Genomic DNA, 7,154 nt, shown 5'->3' on the forward strand with positions numbered 1-7,154 from the left:
TGTACATTACTTGTAAAAGAACTGTTTTGTGTCCTAGTCTTTTGTTTTTTCACTCACAGCTTTAACAGAGAGATATTTTTCTTCCCCCATATTCACTGGTACAAGTTCCAGCATTTACTGCTGTTTCAGCAGTGCAGACCTATAAATGTAACACTGCAACATATCTTATAGGTTCCCAGATGACTACTAGGCTAACTACCCCAGGGGACTTTTCATGCCTACTCATGCTTCCCAAAGGAGACAAACCCTGTACCTTATGTTTGTAAAGTAAGCACCTTAACCATTGAGCCAACCCCAACCCACTGGAAGTGATGACTTTGTCTTTCGCAGGTGAGATAGTAACAACAGTAATTTAGAAAGTAAAAGATCATCATGCAATCAGTATGAGCAAGCTAAATTGACCAAATATTTAAAATATGGAAAACTGTGCATTTCTGAAAAAGCAACACTGCAAAGTAACTGGAATATATAAAATAATTCGTTAACCGGGTTCGTTTGTTCCTTAAAGAGTTAGGTAGACTTTTGCAAGGCCCTTTTCAGGCTTGACCCAGGTCAGGTCAGGAACACAGCTCAAAGCAGAGTATAATACATTCATTACATAATGCATGGAGAAAGTACAAAGTTTAATGGAGATGTAATGGTAATTATATATGAGATTAGGCTGCCACTGTGTAGTATGCTGCTAAAACAATTTCATTAGGTTCATAGGTACATAGGTGGCTTCAAGGCTATCGCCCAAGAGATATTTTAAGGCCAGCCAGGCTTTTACCTCATGTTCATAGGTTCATAGGTTCATACTAGGCTATCTGCCCGAGGGCATTTACAAGCCTAGCCCATAGTTTTTTAGTATGGGGAACTATACCCATTACTTTGCTGTGCCTCTGTCGAGCAATGACACTGAGGTAATCCCTGGGGTATATCTGCGATCTCCCATCCATTGGTCAAGATTTCTCTTGAACAAGGCCAGTGCTCTGCCTCACATATACATTTTATTCCACAGCATAGGGAGTCTTTGGGTGATGAATCTATCCCTCCAGCATGTCCTATTAATAGCCGTGTCGAGGTTTAAGTCTCCCGCCCTTGTGGCTCTAACGGATCTAGATTTTTGAGGTGAAGCATATTAATCAAATCTGGGTTTGACATGGCCTTGTATGTTAGGCAAAGGTCACCTCTGAGCAGGTGGCGAGCGTAGCGACTGAATAGAGCTGGAGTTCTTTCAGTCGGGCAGCATAGGACAGATGTTTGAGACCCTTTATCCTTTTGGTGAGGAACTTTGTGGCCTCTCCAGCTGCTGCAAGTGTCGGGTCAGATACATTCAATGGGGCATTGTACTCAATCATTGGTCTGATGAGTGATGAGTATAGGGAGACTATGACCTCCCTTGATCTAGATGAGAATCCCTTCATGATAAGGTGGGCAATGTAGAAGGTCTTCCTAACTACTTTAGCTACATGGGTGTCGAATGACAGACTACTATCAACCTGGGTCCCCAGGTCCCTGATAACTTCTTCTGTGCTCAGTGGATTGCCACCTATTTGGTAGCTAGGGTAACCTTGTTTTTCGAAGGGTATGACTATGCATTTTTTGGCATTTAACTTTAGGCCATGGCTCTGGCACCAGTTATCCGTTTCTGTGAGACCCTTCTGAAGGATATCTGTGTCAGATGTGTTTTCTACTATGGCGCCCAGTTTGCAGTCATCTGCAAACTTTGTCAGCCATAACCCTCCTGTGTTTGCTTGTACTTCGGAAAAGTAGATCCCAAACAAGAGTGGGCCCAGGACTGAGCCCTGTGGTACACCACTTGTGACAGGCTTTGAGTCTGACATGGCGCCAGCAACTCTGACCCTGTGGGTTCTGTCACTCAGCCAGTTTGCAACCCATCTTGTGATGTATGGGTTAACATTTAAGCTGATGAGTTTTTCAATGATACCCGAGTGGGGTATTGTATCGAAGGCCTTCGCCAGATGTTTATCAAAATATTGCTGATGTGTCATGTGTCAATATCCCAGTGAATTTTACTGTGACAATATAGGCTTGTACACACCAAGCGTTCACACGCTGCTCCTGTCCATTAGGGACATAGGTACCAAACCAGGGGTAAATTTGTGATTTCCCTACCATTAGTCCAGGTTATGTTTGAATACAGTTTGAGATGAGGTTTGCCTCAAATGGATAGAAAGCATGATTAAGAGAAGGGGTAATCTTTCAGACAGATAGATGTTCCTCCAACATGTCCTGTTTATGTCGCAAGAGTGGTTTAGGTCCCTAGAATGGGTATTTCTGATGCTGTTTGTTTTGCAGATGTGCAACAAATCCATTGGTGTAGGATCAGAGCATTCCTTGTAGGCTAGGCTTCGATTACCTGTCTGTAGGAGACTGAGTACAGGGATAGGACTTTGAGGCGGTCCACATAGGACGTGTTCTGTTTCCAAGGTGTGCAGTTAAATTAATCTTTATAATTGACACTGATTTTGAGATAAATTGACTGCCACATTCTGCATCAGACTGGCAAAACTGCAACTTTGGCTTTCATGTAAGAGTGTAAAAAAGCAAAAGAATCATCAGTTGAACACTACCACAGTAACAAAAAAAAAAAAGTAACATAACTGTAGGTAACAGGTAGCTGGTGCTTTAATACATGTCAAAGACTGCACCGCTGGGTTTAGTCTGTATACTTTTTTGGATTGACTAATGTGGCTGGAGAACCATTTTTTTAACCCTTTATCTCTTAAATTATTGCACTTATTGGTTTTAATGACATGCTGTACAGGTTTTGAGTAAAAGCAGAGTTAAAGGTCCTTATGTTTTATGTTCTGATGTAGTACATTCCTGTTTGCAGGTGTTATATCTATATCTATCTATATCTAATATATATATATATATATATATATATATATATATATATATATATATGGGATCCGCATTTATTATTTAACATCCGACCGCCGCTTGAATGTGAACGCGGCGACACTTTCGAGAAAGTGCTTTTCACCAAAAAAACACTTTTGTAAAAGTATGCCAAAGAAAAGATAAAAGTGTGGGGAAATTGCTGTTGCTGAGACTGTAGCACAGTGGGGATAAGGGAATATTCCCTTTTTCCCACTGTAGTGCGATCCCGGAGTGAGAATATAAAAGTAGGGGGACGCAGGGGGGCTTGCCCCCTGAGTAAACATGAGTACTGTGGGGTGTTTTTGTTTGTTTTTTTTTTAATTTTCTTGTTTTAGAATTTTTTTTGCACACTTTAGTGAAAGTGCTTTTTCAGTGAAAAGCACTTTCGCTAAAGTGTGTTCGGTAGTTTACATTTCATGGAAACATCATATCTGAAGTAGGAACTTCATTTGTCAGCAACCTGTGGGATACGGAGCCGGCAACTTCTAACATAGCATAGATCCGAGCTCCTAGCTCCTAGCTCCTTCCCCTTACCCATAATCCCCTGCCTGCCCTAACTGACCTCAGATCTAGTTTGCCGCTCTTCAAGCAACAGCTAGGTTCAGAGCTCTTGGCGTTTTGTGAGGAAAAAAGTTTTTGTATTTTTTCTTCTGAGTGACTGGTTGTCTGTGTGGTAGGTTTACCCTTTCTCCTTTTTATATATTACATACTTTGTTTTAATTTAAGAATATTTCTCCCTCCCCCACTGGTCGTAGCGTGTGTGTGTGACTGAATTAGGGGCCTAGTGAGTGTGCTTTCCTACAGTATGTCGGAGGCCCCTAAAGCAATTTTTTCGAAATGCACCGAGTGTGATCACAAGCTTTCACCGGCTAATGGCCACACTCGGTGCGTTAGGTGCCTTGGGATTGAACACCTCTCTTCGGGTTGCGGGATTTGCACGGCGTTCAACCCCAGGGCACTCAAGGATCAAAGGTCGAAGCTAGTTCTGGCGGGCCTTCTACCCCCAGACTCTGCTTCGGCCTCCGTTGCTTCGGTGCCCGCTACCCCCCCCCCCGGTAGCGGTCACCCCTGCCTCCCTTCCTCCGACCGGGAATCAACCTCCCACTTCGGCTCCGGAGTATAGGGAGGCCAGGAAAGAGAAGCGGCGGGAGAAGCACTTTAAGCGGCGGGCCGAGGACTCTTCATCGGCCCCGCCCGCCAAGAGGTCTTCCCCGTCCAAGTCTTCTCGATCTCCTCCTCCTCGGATCCGATCCCCTTGTTTCTCCCCGGGACCTGAGGAGGAGGTGATCCGGTCCCCGTCAAGGTCATTGAGGCGACATTCCAGGTCTGCCTCGGTGGCCTCGTCGAGGTCCACTTTTAGCATGTCTGATGCGGATATGGACCGGATGATGAGGAGATTCATCCAGGCCCAGATGCAGATGGGAGTGCTCTTGCCCCCCCCCTCTGGGGGGGAGCTTGACCCCTTTTTTTTGCTCCTATAGCTCCTTCTCCGACCCGCATTCCGGGTTCAGAGCACTCGGAGCCGAGCCACGTTGGATCCGGGGGTAGGTCGGAGCCGACCGTGCTGGGCACGTCGGCTCCGACTATTCCCTCGAGTCTGTCGGATCCGACCTCTCGGAGCTGTGGGCCGAGCTTTGGATCCGAGGGATTCGGTGTACTTTCAGCTCCGTCCCGGTCGGAGCACACTGGTCCTTCGGATCCGACGTTCTCGGCGCCGGGTCTGATCCCCGCTTCGGATCCAAGTGGGAGTCGGATCTCAGATCCGTCTGAGAGCAGCTCCCCCTCGGCTTTCGCTGTGGTGGAGAGGGCACTGTCGAGTGTTTCCAGGCCTCCGGTCCTGGCTTTGGCTCCCTCCTGCACTCCTTCTCATCTGGTCCTGGCTCCCCTCACCCAGCCCTCCGGGCAGCCTGCCTCAGCGCCTTTAGGAGTTCCAGTGGAACAGATTACAGCCCGTGAGGACTCCTCGGACAGCCCCCCCGAGGAGATTCCCCACAAGGCAAAGTGCAAAAGGAGGCACATAGACTCCCCTGAGAGTCTCACAGAAGATACGGACTTGGATGAAGGGGAAGGCTCCCCGAGATCACCCCCTGAGGATGTCTCCTTTGGAGACATCATGGAAATGCTCAAAATCAGAGATGGGTGGTCTGCCCCCAAGGCTTCCTCTGACGAGTCCGTATTCCTTGAGGAATTTGAGGCAGGACCATCTACCTCTTGGGTGTCCCCTCCACCCGACCCCCTGGTGGATCTCATATCCTCTAGGGCTTGGAAGGAACCGGACACCATAGAGCCGATCCCCAAGCGCCCAGACAAAATTTTGAACCCCTCTGCAGAGAGATCACATTGGAACAGAGGTCCCCCTGTGGATGCCATGTTGGTGGCTGCAGCCACCAAGAAAGCGTTGGCTCAGGAGAGCCCCACGGTTCATCCTCTGAGCAAGGAGTCTCGTGCAATGGACCGTCTTGGGAAGCGGGCCTTCAGTTCAGCGACCTTCTCTATGAGAGCCTTGAACTATATGGCACACGTTGTTAGGATACAGCGGGATCTAATTAAGGAATACGCTGCTTCCCCCCCGAGGTCCATGTCGGAGTGAGACAAGGATTTGTACTCTTCCCGAATGGCTACCCTCCGCTCTCTCTCTAATACCTCTATGCGGCTATTGTCTCATGCTACAGAGGGAGCCGCTAGAGCGGGCGGAGTCGGGCTTGTCATGAGGAGACAGGCCTGGCTCCGTCACTGTGACTTCTTGGAACCCTTTAAGGCGTCATTCGCGAATGCCCCTTTTGATGGTTCTGCACTGTTCGGCAAAACCGTTCGTGACACTCTTGTCCAGAGCGAGAAAGACGGGAAGACCTTGTCTGCCATCGGAGTCTGCTTCTCTGCGCCCCAGAGGTCCTTTTCCAAGAACCAAAAGGGTCAGAAGAAGATGTGGTTCCAAAAATCGCATCAATCTCAGTCTGCTCAGGACAACCAGTCCTCTTGTGGCAGAGGAGGACAGGGAGGATGCCGCCCCAGAGGCAGAGGGGGTCCGAGGAATTTTGGGTCCAGAGAACCTTTCTCTGAGAGGCCCACGCAGAACCCCTGTGAGGTTTCCCGACTGCTCCACTCTGGAGGCAGTCGGGGGGGGGGGGCGTTTTTCGAAGCACCTGGCAAAATGGGAGTCCATAACAACAGATCGCTGGGTGCTTCGCATTATATCCAGAGGTTACCTAATTCCCTTCATAGCCAACCCCAGAATCAGAAGCCTTCCCGACGTCCCACCCAGTCAAAAGAAGGCGGTCGCTGCAGAAATTCAGCAGCTTCTACAAAAAAGAGCCATCCAGCCCATCCCCCCAGATCGTCGGATCAGGGTTTTACTCCAGGTTCTTTCTGGTGCCAAAAAAGACGGGGGACTTGAGGTCCATCCTCGACCCCTCTTTCCTAAACCTGGCGGTACCCAAACAAAAGTTCCGAATGGTCATGTTGCAATCCGTCCTCCCCTTATTGCGGGAGGACGACTGGATGTGCTCTATAGACCTCAAGTATGCGTACTATCACGTTCTAGTGGACAGGCATTCCAGGAGGTTCCTCCGCTTCCGGCTGGGAGCCAGTCACTTTCAATTCAGGGTCCTCCCCTTCGGTCTCACCTCAGCCCCCAGGGTGGTCACCAAGGTCCTAGTGGTAGTAGTGGCCCACCTGAGACTCCAGGGAATTCAGGTCTTTCCATACCTGGACGACTGGCTCCTCACAGCCCCAACAAGGCATCTACTTTGTTCAGGCAGGGACTATTTTCTCGGTCTGGCTCCACTATTAGGATTAACCATCAACATGACCAAATCCTCTCTCATCCCTTCACAGATGCTAGATTTTATAGGGGCAAGACTGGATTCCAGACAGATGCTTGCGTTCTTGACTCCAGATCGACTTCGGAACCTGATGTTACACGTGCAGGTCATTCTTCAACTGCAAACTCCTTCGGCGGAATTGATTCTGAGGGCCCTAGGATCTATGGCGGCTGCAATCCCTCTGCTGCCATTGGCCCGGTTGAACATGAGGGTTCTACAGTGGACCCTCCAGGTACAATGGTCCCTGTCTTGCAACCCTCTGTCTCACCCCGTTTCCTTAAGCAAGGTTTGCAGAAAACCATCCCTTCTTACTACCTCCACCAGTCGACACAGTGACCATGGATGCTTCTCGCCTGGGGTGGGGGGGCATTTTTCAGGCAGAACAGTCCAAGGCACTTGGAACGACGTAGAGACCTCTTTGCATATCAACGTCCTAGAGATGAG

The 7,154-nt window shown here is 48.7% G+C and overlaps 1 protein-coding gene across 1 annotated transcript in view; it reads left to right on the forward strand.

The window, feature by feature from the left end:
• FYN (FYN proto-oncogene, Src family tyrosine kinase) overlaps nucleotides 1–7,154 on the forward strand; it is a 1,397,726-nt gene that overhangs the window by 1,334,765 nt on the left and 55,807 nt on the right. The gene's annotated exons all lie outside the window — the stretch shown is intronic.

This window comes from Protopterus annectens, chromosome 2.part0, assembly GCF_019279795.1.
Source record: "Protopterus annectens isolate FY-2018-M chromosome 2.part0, PAN1.0, whole genome shotgun sequence".
NCBI classification, from domain to species: Eukaryota; Metazoa; Chordata; order Ceratodontiformes; family Protopteridae; genus Protopterus; species Protopterus annectens.